At 45.4% G+C, this 18,343-nt stretch overlaps 7 non-coding genes and 1 pseudogene across 7 annotated transcripts; all 8 read left to right on the top strand.

Annotated features, from left to right (window-relative positions):
- The first annotated feature begins 1,210 nt into the window (after positions 1-1,210).
- Positions 1,211-1,401, top strand: LOC130335683 (U2 spliceosomal RNA). Its single transcript, XR_008877259.1, has one exon. It is a non-coding gene; the product is annotated as a U2 spliceosomal RNA (small nuclear RNA).
- Positions 1,402-3,493: 2,092 nt separating this feature from the next.
- LOC130335682 (U2 spliceosomal RNA) lies at positions 3,494-3,684 on the top strand. The gene has a single exon (XR_008877258.1). It is a non-coding gene; the product is annotated as a U2 spliceosomal RNA (small nuclear RNA).
- A 2,101-nt stretch (positions 3,685-5,785) lies between these two features.
- LOC130335681 (U2 spliceosomal RNA) lies at positions 5,786-5,976 on the top strand. The gene has a single exon (XR_008877257.1). It is a non-coding gene; the product is annotated as a U2 spliceosomal RNA (small nuclear RNA).
- Positions 5,977-8,066: 2,090 nt separating this feature from the next.
- Positions 8,067-8,257, top strand: LOC130335680 (U2 spliceosomal RNA). Its single transcript, XR_008877256.1, has one exon. It is a non-coding gene; the product is annotated as a U2 spliceosomal RNA (small nuclear RNA).
- A 2,097-nt stretch (positions 8,258-10,354) lies between these two features.
- Positions 10,355-10,491, top strand: LOC130335650 (U2 spliceosomal RNA; annotated as a pseudogene).
- A 1,453-nt stretch (positions 10,492-11,944) lies between these two features.
- LOC130335635 (U2 spliceosomal RNA) lies at positions 11,945-12,129 on the top strand. Its single transcript, XR_008877227.1, has one exon. It is a non-coding gene; the product is annotated as a U2 spliceosomal RNA (small nuclear RNA).
- Positions 12,130-14,224: 2,095 nt separating this feature from the next.
- LOC130335679 (U2 spliceosomal RNA) lies at positions 14,225-14,415 on the top strand. The gene has a single exon (XR_008877255.1). It is a non-coding gene; the product is annotated as a U2 spliceosomal RNA (small nuclear RNA).
- A 2,075-nt stretch (positions 14,416-16,490) lies between these two features.
- On the top strand, positions 16,491-16,681 carry LOC130335678 (U2 spliceosomal RNA). Its single transcript, XR_008877254.1, has one exon. It is a non-coding gene; the product is annotated as a U2 spliceosomal RNA (small nuclear RNA).
- The last annotated feature ends 1,662 nt before the right edge of the window (positions 16,682-18,343 follow it).

Genomic DNA, 18,343 nt, shown 5'->3' with positions numbered 1-18,343 from the left:
AAATGTCACACATATTTGGCCTGCAACTTTCTGTGCGACAAATTCAGACAGGAAAAATCAGTATAAATCCTTAGAAAATTATCCCCCAGTGTCTCCATCTGCTGGCGGTATTGAATAAGCATTGCTGCACTGATGGGGTATGCATTAGACGAAAAAAAAGAAGAAAAAGAAGAATAATACGCCCAGAAAAGAGGCGAAAAGGAGAAAAACGTAAAAAAACGTGAAAAAAAAGTAAGAGGAAGAGAAGGGAAAAAAAGGTGGAAATGGGTTTAAAAGTGATTTCGGCGGAGATATATATATATATATATATATATATATATATATATATATATATATATGCGCACACACACACATAGATATAAACGTATTCTCCGTTGAGATATTGCAGCCGCTGCTGTGTCCAGGCCCAGGAGCCTTAGCACTGTGCTGTGATGTCACTCAATACCACTGACATCACTAGGTGTAAACAACATCTCTCCTTTGCTGTGTATGTGACTATGGAGCTGTTTGGTGATGTCGTCTATTACGGCCTTCATAGAAGCAACAGGAGATTGTTGCATCCATCTTGAACCCTCAGAACTACAGTGCTATGATGTCACTCACTTCCACAGGCCTTGCAGAGTGTAAACAACAACAACCCAGCTTTGTTGTGTATGTAACCAAAGGGATTTGTGATGTCACCTAGAACCTTCACAGCAGCGACAGCTTTATGAGGAGCATCAGCACTGCTCTGCCTGAGCAGAACCATCACCGCCATAGGTTGTCAAATAACCCGGATTTAACCCACACAGGTAAGTCCAATGGGGTGCAGGCATGTCCTCTATGCTTACAGCTTCCCGTGGGTGTTGGTTTGATACCGTTTGGGGACAGCCAAGGAGGCATCTGCAGGCAACAAAGGTAGGTGTGTGCTTGTGTGTGTGTTTCCTATGCAGATCCTAAGCCCAGTGTCACATGCAAGTAGGAGGAGTAAGAAGGGTTCCTGGCAAATCCGGGTTATGGATTGCATTTAAAAAGGCCCCGTGGGAGTGCAATGGGCCCCTGTCTTGCTGCTTAGCAATAATGGTATGGGTTTAGGTTCTGCTGTGTGTACTGGTGGTTGACTGCCCCCCAGCCCAGAGTGTGCATGGAAAATTGTCTGGCAGCCTCCCTGACAGCAAGCAGTGATAGTGCCCATGAAGGGGACCTTGTTGGGCCCGCCCCTTTCACGGTTATCGCTTCTCGGCCTTTTGGCTAAGATCAAGTGTAGTATCTGTTCTTATCAGTTTAATATCTGATACGTCCCCTATCTGGGGACCATATATTAAATGGATTTTTGAGAACGGGGGCCGATTTCGAAGCTTGCTTCCGTCGCCCTATGCATTGACCCGATATGGCAGTATCTTCGGGTACAGTGCACCACCCCCTTACAGGGTTAAAAAGAAAGATTCCTACTTTCATTGCTACCTGCTTGCTGGCTAGCCAGCTAGCCAGCCCTGTGGGCCTTGCTGCTGCTGCAGCCAAAAAACAAAAGGTGGTGCTGCTTCTGCTGCTTCTGCTTCTGCTTGTGTCTGGCCCCTGTTGGAGCGTCCAGGCACAGGACTTCTGCTGCTGCTGACTAAATGGCCTCCTTAATTGGATCATTTGAGTAGCCAGCACACCTGTGCAGGTAGGGCATGACATGATAGGCAGCTGCCTTGATAGCGGGTGGGTGCTGAATGTTCCTAATTGACAAAATAAGATTAATGCTTATGAAGAAATATAAAATCTCATCCCTTCCCCAATATCGCGCCACACCCCTACCCCTTAATTCCCTGGTTGAACGTGATGGACATATGTCTTTTTTCGACCGTACTAACTATGTAACTATGTAACATAACATGGGGGGGGGGGGGGGGGTCTCCTGGCTGTTCACACAGGTGTGTCATTGCTGTACATTGACCATGCATTGCTTCTGTGGTATTGCAAAGGCAAAGACAAATGCTTCCAGCCATCCATTGCACTAATGGATTGGTCATCAGCTGGCTGTCTATGTCCCGCATCAATATAGACCAAAGTACAGAGGGTTAGGCTATGCTATTGTGCACCTACCTGATGCATCAGAAGGTGCGAGGCCCTTGCTAAATTCTGTGCACAGACTTTGAGATCTATGCTTTAGACTGTATCTAAACCTGCTCCAACATGGACTGACATTCTGGCCTACTTTCAGCCGATGCGACTTGTCTGTCGCTGAACAGTCGCTTTTTATGTATTCAGCACCTATGTATAATGTTGTAAAAATGCTCTAGAAGCTAAAGTCGCAGAAATGTCACACATATTTGGCCTGCAACTTTCTGTGCGACAAATTCAGACAGGAAAAATCAGTATAAATCCTTAGAAAATTATCCCCCAGTGTCTCCATCTGCTGGCGGTATTGAATAAGCATTGCTGCACTGATGGGGTATGCATTAGACGAAAAAAAAGAAGAAAAAGAAGAATAATACGCCCAGAAAAGAGGCGAAAAGGAGAAAAACGTAAAAAAACGTGAAAAAAAAGTAAGAGGAAGAGAAGGGAAAAAAAGGTGGAAATGGGTTTAAAAGTGATTTCGGCGGAGAAATATATATATATATATATATATATATATATATATATATATATATATATATGCGCACACACACACATAGATATAAACGTATTCTCCGTTGAGATATTGCAGCCGCTGCTGTGTCCAGGCCCAGGAGCCTTAGCACTGTGCTGTGATGTCACTCAATACCACTGACATCACTAGGTGTAAACAACATCTCTCCTTTGCTGTGTATGTGACTATGGAGCTGTTTGGTGATGTCGTCTATTACGGCCTTCATAGAAGCAACAGGAGATTGTTGCATCCATCTTGAACCCTCAGAACTACAGTGCTATGATGTCACTCACTTCCACAGGCCTTGCAGAGTGTAAACAACAACAACCCAGCTTTGTTGTGTATGTAACCAAAGGGATTTGTGATGTCACCTAGAACCTTCACAGCAGCGACAGCTTTATGAGGAGCATCAGCACTGCTCTGCCTGAGCAGAACCATCACCGCCATAGGTTGTCAAATAACCCGGATTTAACCCACACAGGTAAGTCCAATGGGGTGCAGGCATGTCCTCTATGCTTACAGCTTCCCGTGGGTGTTGGTTTGATACCGTTTGGGGACAGCCAAGGAGGCATCTGCAGGCAACAAAGGTAGGTGTGTGCTTGTGTGTGTGTTTCCTATGCAGATCCTAAGCCCAGTGTCACATGCAAGTAGGAGGAGTAAGAAGGGTTCCTGGCAAATCCGGGTTATGGATTGCATTTAAAAAGGCCCCGTGGGAGTGCAATGGGCCCCTGTCTTGCTGCTTAGCAATAATGGTATGGGTTTAGGTTCTGCTGTGTGTACTGGTGGTTGACTGCCCCCCAGCCCAGAGTGTGCATGGAAAATTGTCTGGCAGCCTCCCTGACAGCAAGCAGTGATAGTGCCCATGAAGGGGACCTTGTTGGGCCCGCCCCTTTCACGGTTATCGCTTCTCGGCCTTTTGGCTAAGATCAAGTGTAGTATCTGTTCTTATCAGTTTAATATCTGATACGTCCCCTATCTGGGGACCATATATTAAATGGATTTTTGAGAACGGGGGCCGATTTCGAAGCTTGCTTCCGTCGCCCTATGCATTGACCCGATATGGCAGTATCTTCGGGTACAGTGCACCACCCCCTTACAGGGTTAAAAAGAAAGATTCCTACTTTCATTGCTACCTGCTTGCTGGCTAGCCAGCTAGCCAGCCCTGTGGGCCTTGCTGCTGCTGCAGCCAAAAAACAAAAGGTGGTGCTGCTGCTGCTTCTGCTGCTTCTGCTTCTGCTTCTGCTTGTGTCTGGCCCCTGTTGGAGCGTCCAGGCACAGGACTTCTGCTGCTGCTGACTAAATGGCCTCCTTAATTGGATCATTTGAGTAGCCAGCACACCTGTGCAGGTAGGGCATGACATGATAGGCAGCTGCCTTGATAGCGGGTGGGTGCTGAATGTTCCTAATTGACAAAATAAGATTAATGCTTATGAAGAAATATAAAATCTCATCCCTTCCCCAATATCGCGCCACACCCCTACCCCTTAATTCCCTGGTTGAACGTGATGGACATATGTCTTTTTTCGACCGTACTAACTATGTAACTATGTAACATAACATGGGGGGGGGGGGGGGGGGTCTCCTGGCTGTTCACACAGGTGTGTCATTGCTGTACATTGACCATGCATTGCTTCTGTGGTATTGCAAAGGCAAAGACAAATGCTTCCAGCCATCCATTGCACTAATGGATTGGTCATCAGCTGGCTGTCTATGTCCCACATCAATATAGACCGAAGTACAGAGGGTTAGGCTATGCTATTGTGCACCTACCTGATGCATCAGAAGGTGCGAGGCCCTTGCTAAATTCTGTGCACAGACTTTGAGATCTATGCTTTAGACTGTATCTAAACCTGCTCCAACATGGACTGACATTCTGGCCTACTTTCAGCCGATGCGACTTGTCTGTCGCTGAACAGTCGCTTTTTATGTATTCAGCACCTATGTATAATGTTGTAAAAATGCTCTAGAAGCTAAAGTCGCAGAAATGTCACACATATTTGGCCTGCAACTTTCTGTGCGACAAATTCAGACAGGAAAAATCAGTATAAATCCTTAGAAAATTATCCCCCAGTGTCTCCATCTGCTGGCGGTATTGAATAAGCATTGCTGCACTGATGGGGTATGCATTAGACGAAAAAAAAGAAGAAAAAGAAGAATAATACGCCCAGAAAAGAGGCGAAAAGGAGAAAAACGTAAAAAAACGTGAAAAAAAAGTAAGAGGAAGAGAAGGGAAAAAAAGGTGGAAATGGGTTTAAAAGTGATTTCGGCGGAGAAATATATATATATATATATATATATATATATATATATATATATATATGCGCACACACACACATAGATATAAACGTATTCTCCGTTGAGATATTGCAGCCGCTGCTGTGTCCAGGCCCAGGAGCCTTAGCACTGTGCTGTGATGTCACTCAATACCACTGACATCACTAGGTGTAAACAACATCTCTCCTTTGCTGTGTATGTGACTATGGAGCTGTTTGGTGATGTCGTCTATTACGGCCTTCATAGAAGCAACAGGAGATTGTTGCATCCATCTTGAACCCTCAGAACTACAGTGCTATGATGTCACTCACTTCCACAGGCCTTGCAGAGTGTAAACAACAACAACCCAGCTTTGTTGTGTATGTAACCAAAGGGATTTGTGATGTCACCTAGAACCTTCACAGCAGCGACAGCTTTATGAGGAGCATCAGCACTGCTCTGCCTGAGCAGAACCATCACCGCCATAGGTTGTCAAATAACCCGGATTTAACCCACACAGGTAAGTCCAATGGGGTGCAGGCATGTCCTCTATGCTTACAGCTTCCCGTGGGTGTTGGTTTGATACCGTTTGGGGACAGCCAAGGAGGCATCTGCAGGCAACAAAGGTAGGTGTGTGCTTGTGTGTGTGTTTCCTATGCAGATCCTAAGCCCAGTGTCACATGCAAGTAGGAGGAGTAAGAAGGGTTCCTGGCAAATCCGGGTTATGGATTGCATTTAAAAAGGCCCCGTGGGAGTGCAATGGGCCCCTGTCTTGCTGCTTAGCAATAATGGTATGGGTTTAGGTTCTGCTGTGTGTACTGGTGGTTGACTGCCCCCCAGCCCAGAGTGTGCATGGAAAATTGTCTGGCAGCCTCCCTGACAGCAAGCAGTGATAGTGCCCATGAAGGGGACCTTGTTGGGCCCGCCCCTTTCACGGTTATCGCTTCTCGGCCTTTTGGCTAAGATCAAGTGTAGTATCTGTTCTTATCAGTTTAATATCTGATACGTCCCCTATCTGGGGACCATATATTAAATGGATTTTTGAGAACGGGGGCCGATTTCGAAGCTTGCTTCCGTCGCCCTATGCATTGACCCGATATGGCAGTATCTTCGGGTACAGTGCACCACCCCCTTACAGGGTTAAAAAGAAAGATTCCTACTTTCATTGCTACCTGCTTGCTGGCTAGCCAGCTAGCCAGCCCTGTGGGCCTTGCTGCTGCTGCAGCCAAAAAACAAAAGGTGGTGCTGCTGCTGCTTCTGCTGCTTCTGCTTCTGCTTGTGTCTGGCCCCTGTTGGAGCGTCCAGGCACAGGACTTCTGCTGCTGCTGACTAAATGGCCTCCTTAATTGGATCATTTGAGTAGCCAGCACACCTGTGCAGGTAGGGCATGACATGATAGGCAGCTGCCTTGATAGCGGGTGGGTGCTGAATGTTCCTAATTGACAAAATAAGATTAATGCTTATGAAGAAATATAAAATCTCATCCCTTCCCCAATATCGCGCCACACCCCTACCCCTTAATTCCCTGGTTGAACGTGATGGACATATGTCTTTTTTCGACCGTACTAACTATGTAACTATGTAACATAACATGGGGGGGGGGGGGGGGGTCTCCTGGCTGTTCACACAGGTGTGTCATTGCTGTACATTGACCATGCATTGCTTCTGTGGTATTGCAAAGGCAAAGACAAATGCTTCCAGCCATCCATTGCACTAATGGATTGGTCATCAGCTGGCTGTCTATGTCCCGCATCAATATAGACCAAAGTACAGAGGGTTAGGCTATGGTATTGTGCACCTACCTGATGCATCAGAAGGTGCGAGGCCCTTGCTAAATTCTGTGCACAGACTTTGAGATCTATGCTTTAGACTGTATCTAAACCTGCTCCAACATGGACTGACATTCTGGCCTACTTTCAGCCGATGCGACTTGTCTGTCGCTGAACAGTCGCTTTTTATGTATTCAGCACCTATGTATAATGTTGTAAAAATGCTCTAGAAGCTAAAGTCGCAGAAATGTCACACATATTTGGCCTGCAACTTTCTGTGCGACAAATTCAGACAGGAAAAATCAGTATAAATCCTTAGAAAATTATCCCCCAGTGTCTCCATCTGCTGGCGGTATTGAATAAGCATTGCTGCACTGATGGGGTATGCATTAGACGAAAAAAAAGAAGAAAAAGAAGAATAATACGCCCAGAAAAGAGGCGAAAAGGAGAAAAACGTAAAAAAACGTGAAAAAAAAGTAAGAGGAAGAGAAGGGAAAAAAAGGTGGAAATGGGTTTAAAAGTGATTTCGGCGGAGAAATATATATATATATATATATATATATATATATATATATATATGCGCACACACACACATAGATATAAACGTATTCTCCGTTGAGATATTGCAGCCGCTGCTGTGTCCAGGCCCAGGAGCCTTAGCACTGTGCTGTGATGTCACTCAATACCACTGACATCACTAGGTGTAAACAACATCTCTCCTTTGCTGTGTATGTGACTATGGAGCTGTTTGGTGATGTCGTCTATTACGGCCTTCATAGAAGCAACAGGAGATTGTTGCATCCATCTTGAACCCTCAGAACTACAGTGCTATGATGTCACTCACTTCCACAGGCCTTGCAGAGTGTAAACAACAACAACCCAGCTTTGTTGTGTATGTAACCAAAGGGATTTGTGATGTCACCTAGAACCTTCACAGCAGCGACAGCTTTATGAGGAGCATCAGCACTGCTCTGCCTGAGCAGAACCATCACCGCCATAGGTTGTCAAATAACCCGGATTTAACCCACACAGGTAAGTCCAATGGGGTGCAGGCATGTCCTCTATGCTTACAGCTTCCCGTGGGTGTTGGTTTGATACCGTTTGGGGACAGCCAAGGAGGCATCTGCAGGCAACAAAGGTAGGTGTGTGCTTGTGTGTGTGTTTCCTATGCAGATCCTAAGCCCAGTGTCACATGCAAGTAGGAGGAGTAAGAAGGGTTCCTGGCAAATCCGGGTTATGGATTGCATTTAAAAAGGCCCCGTGGGAGTGCAATGGGCCCCTGTCTTGCTGCTTAGCAATAATGGTATGGGTTTAGGTTCTGCTGTGTGTACTGGTGGTTGACTGCCCCCCAGCCCAGAGTGTGCATGGAAAATTGTCTGGCAGCCTCCCTGACAGCAAGCAGTGATAGTGCCCATGAAGGGGACCTTGTTGGGCCCGCCCCTTTCACGGTTATCGCTTCTCGGCCTTTTGGCTAAGATCAAGTGTAGTATCTGTTCTTATCAGTTTAATATCTGATACGTCCCCTATCTGGGGACCATATATTAAATGGATTTTTGAGAACGGGGGCCGATTTCGAAGCTTGCTTCCGTCGCCCTATGCATTGACCCGATATGGCAGTATCTTCGGGTACAGTGCACCACCCCCTTACAGGGTTAAAAAGAAAGATTCCTACTTTCATTGCTACCTGCTTGCTGGATAGCCAGCTAGCCAGCCCTGTGGGCCTTGCTGCTGCTGCAGCCAAAAAACAAAAGGTGGTGCTGCTGCTGCTTCTGCTGCTTCTGCTTCTGCTTGTGTCTGGCCCCTGTTGGAGCGTCCAGGCACAGGACTTCTGCTGCTGCTGACTAAATGGCCTCCTTAATTGGATCATTTGAGTAGCCAGCACACCTGTGCAGGTAGGGCATGACATGATAGGCAGCTGCCTTGATAGCGGGTGGGTGCTGAATGTTCCTAATTGACAAAATAAGATTAATGCTTATGAAGAAATATAAAATCTCATCCCTTCCCCAATATCGCGCCACACCCCTACCCCTTAATTCCCTGGTTGAACGTGATGGACATATGTCTTTTTTCGACCGTACTAACTATGTAACTATGTAACATAACATGGGGGGGGGGGGGGGGGGTCTCCTGGCTGTTCACACAGGTGTGTCATTGCTGTACATTGACCATGCATTGCTTCTGTGGTATTGCAAAGGCAAAGACAAATGCTTCCAGCCATCCATTGCACTAATGGATTGGTCATCAGCTGGCTGTCTATGTCCCGCATCAATATAGACCAAAGTACAGAGGGTTAGGCTATGCTATTGTGCACCTACCTGATGCATCAGAAGGTGCGAGGCCCTTGCTAAATTCTGTGCACAGACTTTGAGATCTATGCTTTAGACTGTATCTAAACCTGCTCCAACATGGACTGACATTCTGGCCTACTTTCAGCCGATGCGACTTGTCTGTCGCTGAACAGTCGCTTTTTATGTATTCAGCACCTATGTATAATGTTGTAAAAATGCTCTAGAAGCTAAAGTCGCAGAAATGTCACACATATTTGGCCTGCAACTTTCTGTGCGACAAATTCAGACAGGAAAAATCAGTATAAATCCTTAGAAAATTATCCCCCAGTGTCTCCATCTGCTGGCGGTATTGAATAAGCATTGCTGCACTGATGGGGTATGCATTAGACGAAAAAAAAGAAGAAAAAGAAGAATAATACGCCCAGAAAAGAGGCGAAAAGGAGAAAAACGTAAAAAAACGTGAAAAAAAAGTAAGAGGAAGAGAAGGGAAAAAAAGGTGGAAATGGGTTTAAAAGTGATTTCGGCGGAGAAATATATATATATATATATATATATATATATATATATATATATATATATGCGCACACACACACATAGATATAAACGTATTCTCCGTTGAGATATTGCAGCCGCTGCTGTGTCCAGGCCCAGGAGCCTTAGCACTGTGCTGTGATGTCACTCAATACCACTGACATCACTAGGTGTAAACAACATCTCTCCTTTGCTGTGTATGTGACTATGGAGCTGTTTGGTGATGTCGTCTATTACGGCCTTCATAGAAGCAACAGGAGATTGTTGCATCCATCTTGAACCCTCAGAACTACAGTGCTATGATGTCACTCACTTCCACAGGCCTTGCAGAGTGTAAACAACAACAACCCAGCTTTGTTGTGTATGTAACCAAAGGGATTTGTGATGTCACCTAGAACCTTCACAGCAGCGACAGCTTTATGAGGAGCATCAGCACTGCTCTGCCTGAGCAGAACCATCACCGCCATAGGTTGTCAAATAACCCGGATTTAACCCACACAGGTAAGTCCAATGGGGTGCAGGCATGTCCTCTATGCTTACAGCTTCCCGTGGGTGTTGGTTTGATACCGTTTGGGGACAGCCAAGGAGGCATCTGCAGGCAACAAAGGTAGGTGTGTGCTTGTGTGTGTGTTTCCTATGCAGATCCTAAGCCCAGTGTCACATGCAAGTAGGAGGAGTAAGAAGGGTTCCTGGCAAATCCGGGTTATGGATTGCATTTAAAAAGGCCCCGTGGGAGTGCAATGGGCCCCTGTCTTGCTGCTTAGCAATAATGGTATGGGTTTAGGTTCTGCTGTGTGTACTGGTGGTTGACTGCCCCCCAGCCCAGAGTGTGCATGGAAAATTGTCTGGCAGCCTCCCTGACAGCAAGCAGTGATAGTGCCCATGAAGGGGACCTTGTTGGGCCCGCCCCTTTCACGGTTATCGCTTCTCGGCCTTTTGGCTAAGATCAAGTGTAGTATCTGCTCACTTGGTCTGGTCAGAGGGTGTCTGGGGTACCCGGCTCCTTGGCCTGGGGGGATCGTCCTTCTTAACGGAGGGACTTCACCCCCCTGCTGCTATTAGGGAGCCGGCTTAGTCCCCAGACAACGGGGGGCGATCACCCTTCACTGCCCACTCTTTGTTGGGGGAGTGTTTTTCTGTCCCTGCCTGGACACGCCTATTGAAGATGGAAGAGATCATGGACACCTCTCAATCTGTTGGAGAGGAGGTTCCTTTTTTTGGGAAGATCAAGAATGGGGTCCGGATCCTGCTGAAAGACCTTGAGAAGAAAAGAAGAGGACTTTCCTTTGTAATGGAGGAAATTCTTTTTGGAGTTTTGGAAATTGCAAAGACACAAATCCTTTCCATGTTGGAATTTCCAAAGAAGGGGTGCTTTGATGTTATTTTGGTTTCCGAAGAGGATTATGATTTATTTTGGAAGAAATTTGAGACAATCAAGTCTGATCCAGTGTGGGAGGGCGTGGAAGTCATTCCCCACTTTCCCAGGAGAGAAAGAATTTTAACGGTGAGGATGTATAGTCCTTACGTCCCTGAGGAGGATATTATAATTCTTTTGACCCAATTTTGTGAGGAAATTGCGCCACTTGGGAAAATTTATAATCAGTATTGAGTCTGGACAACAAAGTGGAGATTTAAAGTAAAGTTCAAGGAAGACGCAGATGGAAGAGTTCTTTATCCCCCTGCCCGTTTTAAAATAGGGGTTATCAATGGAGATATGTTTTTTGCAGGTATGCAGAATTTCTGTAGAAAATGCAAGAAATATGGCCATTTAAAGGAAGAGTGCACCTCAATGTGGTGCCAAAAATGCCAAAAAGAAGGTCATGAAATCGAATCCTGTAGCCAAAAAAGTAAATGTAATTTATGTAACAAAATTGGTCACATGTATGTGAACTGTCCAAAGAGGAAGAAGAAAAGAGAAGAAGAAGTTTCTGAACAAGAGCCAGAAATTAAAAGATCTGTGAGAAAAGATAAGGAAGTGGTAACCCAAGAGCCAAAAATTGTTGGAAAAGAGATGATAGTAGAAGAAAAGAACATTGGAGAGCATAAGAGTAAAAAGAAAAATGAAGAGCCGGTGAGAGATTTAAGAGGATATTCAGGGTCTTTCCAAACTATTTTGGAGAGAGCTCCAGATGAGGAAAGAGAATTGTTCTTACAGGACCTGGATGATCTATTATCCACCTTTAAAGCCCAGTTGCCTGCAGTAAGAAACAAAGTTTATGATTCTTTTCGCCCTGACGTGGATCGATTTATGGTAACTTATAAAATACCGGCCTGGTTGGCCATCCCAGTAAAAAGGGAAATGGAAAAAGGAAGCTTAACCTATGGTTTAATTGATTACTTGGCAGTTTACGCCCGGAGAAAGGGAATGAATTTGTTATAATTTTGGAATGTTTATTATTTTTATTGTTGTTATAATATTTTATTTCAATTTGTCTTTTTTTAGGAATAAATAAAAGTGTTACCTGATGATGAACAAAACAATCGAGTCCATATAAGATCTTGGAGCTCTGATTGAGTTCTGAGGGCTAACTTAAAAAAAAAATCTGTTCTTATCAGTTTAATATCTGATACGTCCCCTATCTGGGGACCATATATTAAATGGATTTTTGAGAACGGGGGCCGATTTCGAAGCTTGCTTCCGTCGCCCTATGCATTGACCCGATATGGCAGTATCTTCGGGTACAGTGCACCACCCCCTTACAGGGTTAAAAAGAAAGATTCCTACTTTCATTGCTACCTGCTTGCTGGCTAGCCAGCTAGCCAGCCCTGTGGGCCTTGCTGCTGCTGCAGCCAAAAAACAAAAGGTGGTGCTGCTGCTGCTTCTGCTGCTTCTGCTTCTGCTTGTGTCTGGCCCCTGTTGGAGCGTCCAGGCACAGGACTTCTGCTGCTGCTGACTAAATGGCCTCCTTAATTGGATCATTTGAGTAGCCAGCACACCTGTGCAGGTAGGGCATGACATGATAGGCAGCTGCCTTGATAGCGGGTGGGTGCTGAATGTTCCTAATTGACAAAATAAGATTAATGCTTATGAAGAAATATAAAATCTCATCCCTTCCCCAATATCGCGCCACACCCCTACCCCTTAATTCCCTGGTTGAACGTGATGGACATATGTCTTTTTTCGACCGTACTAACTATGTAACTATGTAACATAACATGGGGGGGGGGTCTCCTGGCTGTTCACACAGGTGTGTCATTGCTGTACATTGACCATGCATTGCTTCTGTGGTATTGCAAAGGCAAAGACAAATGCTTCCAGCCATCCATTGCACTAATGGATTGGTCATCAGCTGGCTGTCTATGTCCCGCATCAATATAGACCAAAGTACAGAGGGTTAGGCTATGCTATTGTGCACCTACCTGATGCATCAGAAGGTGCGAGGCCCTTGCTAAATTCTGTGCACAGACTTTGAGATCTATGCTTTAGACTGTATCTAAACCTGCTCCAACATGGACTGACATTCTGGCCTACTTTCAGCCGATGCGACTTGTCTGTCGCTGAACAGTCGCTTTTTATGTATTCAGCACCTATGTATAATGTTGTAAAAATGCTCTAGAAGCTAAAGTCGCAGAAATGTCACACATATTTGGCCTGCAACTTTCTGTGCGACAAATTCAGACAGGAAAAATCAGTATAAATCCTTAGAAAATTATCCCCCAGTGTCTCCATCTGCTGGCGGTATTGAATAAGCATTGCTGCACTGATGGGGTATGCATTAGACGAAAAAAAAGAAGAAAAAGAAGAATAATACGCCCAGAAAAGAGGCGAAAAGGAGAAAAACGTAAAAAAACGTGAAAAAAAAGTAAGAGGAAGAGAAGGGAAAAAAAGGTGGAAATGGGTTTAAAAGTGATTTCGGCGGAGAAATATATATATATATATATATATATATATATATATATATATATATATATATATATGCGCACACACACACATAGATATAAACGTATTCTCCGTTGAGATATTGCAGCCGCTGCTGTGTCCAGGCCCAGGAGCCTTAGCACTGTGCTGTGATGTCACTCAATACCACTGACATCACTAGGTGTAAACAACATCTCTCCTTTGCTGTGTATGTGACTATGGAGCTGTTTGGTGATGTCGTCTATTACGGCCTTCATAGAAGCAACAGGAGATTGTTGCATCCATCTTGAACCCTCAGAACTACAGTGCTATGATGTCACTCACTTCCACAGGCCTTGCAGAGTGTAAACAACAACAACCCAGCTTTGTTGTGTATGTAACCAAAGGGATTTGTGATGTCACCTAGAACCTTCACAGCAGCGACAGCTTTATGAGGAGCATCAGCACTGCTCTGCCTGAGCAGAACCATCACCGCCATAGGTTGTCAAATAACCCGGATTTAACCCACACAGGTAAGTCCAATGGGGTGCAGGCATGTCCTCTATGCTTACAGCTTCCCGTGGGTGTTGGTTTGATACCGTTTGGGGACAGCCAAGGAGGCATCTGCAGGCAACAAAGGTAGGTGTGTGCTTGTGTGTGTGTTTCCTATGCAGATCCTAAGCCCAGTGTCACATGCAAGTAGGAGGAGTAAGAAGGGTTCCTGGCAAATCCGGGTTATGGATTGCATTTAAAAAGGCCCCGTGGGAGTGCAATGGGCCCCTGTCTTGCTGCTTAGCAATAATGGTATGGGTTTAGGTTCTGCTGTGTGTACTGGTGGTTGACTGCCCCCCAGCCCAGAGTGTGCATGGAAAATTGTCTGGCAGCCTCCCTGACAGCAAGCAGTGATAGTGCCCATGAAGGGGACCTTGTTGGGCCCGCCCCTTTCACGGTTATCGCTTCTCGGCCTTTTGGCTAAGATCAAGTGTAGTATCTGTTCTTATCAGTTTAATATCTGATACGTCCCCTATCTGGGGACCATATATTAAATGGATTTTTGAGAACGGGGGCCGATTTCGAAGCTTGCTTCCGTCGCCCTATGCATTGACCCGATATGGCAGTATCTTCGGGTACAGTGCACCACCCCCTTACAGGGTTAAAAAGAAAGATTCCTACTTTCATTGCTACCTGCTTGCTGGCTAGCCAGCTAGCCAGCCCTGTGGGCCTTGCTGCTGCTGCAGCCAAAAAACAAAAGGTGGTGCTGCTGCTGCTTCTGCTGCTTCTGCTTCTGCTTGTGTCTGGCCCCTGTTGGAGCGTCCAGGCACAGGACTTCTGCTGCTGCTGACTAAATGGCCTCCTTAATTGGATCATTTGAGTAGCCAGCACACCTGTGCAGGTAGGGCATGACATGATAGGCAGCTGCCTTGATAGCGGGTGGGTGCTGAATGTTCCTAATTGACAAAATAAGATTAATGCTTATGAAGAAATATAAAATCTCATCCCTTCCCCAATATCGCGCCACACCCCTACCCCTTAATTCCCTGGTTGAACGTGATGGACATATGTCTTTTTTCGACCGTACTAACTATGTAACTATGTAACATAACATGGGGGGGGGGTCTCCTGGCTGTTCACACAGGTGTGTCATTGCTGTACATTGACCATGCATTGCTTCTGTGGTATTGCAAAGGCAAAGACAAATGCTTCCAGCCATCCATTGCACTAATGGATTGGTCATCAGCTGGCTGTCTATGTCCCGCATCAATATAGACCAAAGTACAGAGGGTTAGGCTATGCTATTGTGCACCTACCTGATGCATCAGAAGGTGCGAGGCCCTTGCTAAATTCTGTGCACAGACTTTGAGATCTATGCTTTAGACTGTATCTAAACCTGCTCCAACATGGACTGACATTCTGGCCTACTTTCAGCCGATGCGACTTGTCTGTCGCTGAACAGTCGCTTTTTATGTATTCAGCACCTATGTATAATGTTGTAAAAATGCTCTAGAAGCTAAAGTCGCAGAAATGTCACACATATTTGGCCTGCAACTTTCTGTGCGACAAATTCAGACAGGAAAAATCAGTATAAATCCTTAGAAAATTATCCCCCAGTGTCTCCATCTGCTGGCGGTATTGAATAAGCATTGCTGCACTGATGGGGTATGCATTAGACGAAAAAAAAGAAGAAAAAGAAGAATAATACGCCCAGAAAAGAGGCGAAAAGGAGAAAAACGTAAAAAAACGTGAAAAAAAAGTAAGAGGAAGAGAAGGGAAAAAAAGGTGGAAATGGGTTTAAAAGTGATTTCGGCGGAGAAATATATATATATATATATATATATATATATATATGCGCACACACACACATAGATATAAACGTATTCTCCGTTGAGATATTGCAGCCGCTGCTGTGTCCAGGCCCAGGAGCCTTAGCACTGTGCTGTGATGTCACTCAATACCACTGACATCACTAGGTGTAAACAACATCTCTCCTTTGCTGTGTATGTGACTATGGAGCTGTTTGGTGATGTCGTCTATTACGGCCTTCATAGAAGCAACAGGAGATTGTTGCATCCATCTTGAACCCTCAGAACTACAGTGCTATGATGTCACTCACTTCCACAGGCCTTGCAGAGTGTAAACAACAACAACCCAGCTTTGTTGTGTATGTAACCAAAGGGATTTGTGATGTCACCTAGAACCTTCACAGCAGCGACAGCTTTATGAGGAGCATCAGCACTGCTCTGCCTGAGCAGAACCATCACCGCCATAGGTTGTCAAATAACCCGGATTTAACCCACACAGGTAAGTCCAATGGGGTGCAGGCATGTCCTCTATGCTTACAGCTTCCCGTGGGTGTTGGTTTGATACCGTTTGGGGACAGCCAAGGAGGCATCTGCAGGCAACAAAGGTAGGTGTGTGCTTGTGTGTGTGTTTCCTATGCAGATCCTAAGCCCAGTGTCACATGCAAGTAGGAGGAGTAAGAAGGGTTCCTGGCAAATCCGGGTTATGGATTGCATTTAAAAAGGCCCCGTGGGAGTGCAATGGGCCCCTGTCTTGCTGCTTAGCAATAATGGTATGGGTTTAGGTTCTGCTGTGTGTACTGGTGGTTGACTGCCCCCCAGCCCAGAGTGTGCATGGAAAATTGTCTGGCAGCCTCCCTGACAGCAAGCAGTGATAGTGCCCATGAAGGGGACCTTGTTGGGCCCGCCCCTTTCACGGTTATCGCTTCTCGGCCTTTTGGCTAAGATCAAGTGTAGTATCTGTTCTTATCAGTTTAATATCTGATACGTCCCCTATCTGGGGACCATATATTAAATGGATTTTTGAGAACGGGGGCCGATTTCGAAGCTTGCTTCCGTCGCCCTATGCATTGACCCGATATGGCAGTATCTTCGGGTACAGTGCACCACCCCCTTACAGGGTTAAAAAGAAAGATTCCTACTTTCATTGCTACCTGCTTGCTGGCTAGCCAGCTAGCCAGCCCTGTGGGCCTTGCTGCTGCTGCAGCCAAAAAACAAAAGGTGGTGGTGCTGCTGCTGCTTCTGCTGCTTCTGCTTCTGCTTGTGTCTGGCCCCTGTTGGAGCGTCCAGGCACAGGACTTCTGCTGCTGCTGACTAAATGGCCTCCTTAATTGGATCATTTGAGTAGCCAGCACACCTGTGCAGGTAGGGCATGACATGATAGGCAGCTGCCTTGATAGCGGGTGGGTGCTGAATGTTCCTAATTGACAAAATAAGATTAATGCTTATGAAGAAATATAAAATCTCATCCCTTCCCCAATATCGCGCCACACCCCTACCCCTTAATTCCCTGGTTGAACGTGATGGACATATGTCTTTTTTCGACCGTACTAACTATGTAACTATGTAACATAACATGGGGGGGGGGTCTCCTGGCTGTTCACACAGGTGTGTCATTGCTGTACATTGACCATGCATTGCTTCTGTGGTATTGCAAAGGCAAAGACAAATGCTTCCAGCCATCCATTGCACTAATGGATTGGTCATCAGCTGGCTGTCTATGTCCCGCATCAATATAGACCAAAGTACAGAGGGTTAGGCTATGCTATTGTGCACCTACCTGATGCATCAGAAGGTGCGAGGCCCTTGCTAAATTCTGTGCACAGACTTTGAGATCTATGCTTTAGACTGTATCTAAACCTTCTCCAACATGGACTGACATTCTGGCCTACTTTCAGCCGATGCGACTTGTCTGTCGCTGAACAGTCGCTTTTTATGTATTCAGCACCTATGTATAATGTTGTAAAAATGCTCTAGAAGCTAAAGTCGCAGAAATGTCACACATATTTGGCCTGCAACTTTCTGTGCGACAAATTCAGACAGGAAAAATCAGTATAAATCCTTAGAAAATTATCCCCCAGTGTCTCCATCTGCTGGCGGTATTGAATAAGCATTGCTGCACTGATGGGGTATGCATTAGACGAAAAAAAAGAAGAAAAAGAAGAATAATACGCCCAGAAAAGAGGCGAAAAGGAGAAAAACGTAAAAAAACGTGAAAAAAAAGTAAGAGGAAGAGAAGGGAAAAAAAGGTGGAAATGGGTTTAAAAGTGATTTCGGCGGAGAAATATATATATATATATATATATATATATATATATATATATGCGCACACACACACATAGATATAAACGTATTCTCCGTGGAGATATTGCAGCCGCTGCTGTGTCCAGGCCCAGGAGCCTTAGCACTGTGCTGTGGTGTCACTCAATACCACTGACATCACTAGGTGTAAACAACATCTCTCCTTTGCTGTGTATGTGACTATGGAGCTGTTTGGTGATGTCGTCTATTACGGCCTTCATAGAAGCAACAGGAGATTGTTGCATCCATCTTGAACCCTCAGAACTACAGTGCTATGATGTCACTCACTTCCACAGGCCTTGCAGAGTGTAAACAACAACAACCCAGCTTTGTTGTGTATGTAACCAAAGGGATTTGTGATGTCACCTAGAACCTTCACAGCAGCGACAGCTTTATGAGGAGCATCAGCACTGCTCTGCCTGAGCAGAACCATCACCGCCATAGGTTGTCAAATAACCCGGATTTAACCCACA

Source organism: Hyla sarda, unplaced genomic scaffold (genome assembly GCF_029499605.1).
Source record: "Hyla sarda isolate aHylSar1 unplaced genomic scaffold, aHylSar1.hap1 scaffold_455, whole genome shotgun sequence".
Classification (NCBI taxonomy): domain Eukaryota; kingdom Metazoa; phylum Chordata; class Amphibia; order Anura; family Hylidae; genus Hyla; species Hyla sarda.
This window is presented reverse-complemented; position numbering and strand designations above follow the sequence as displayed.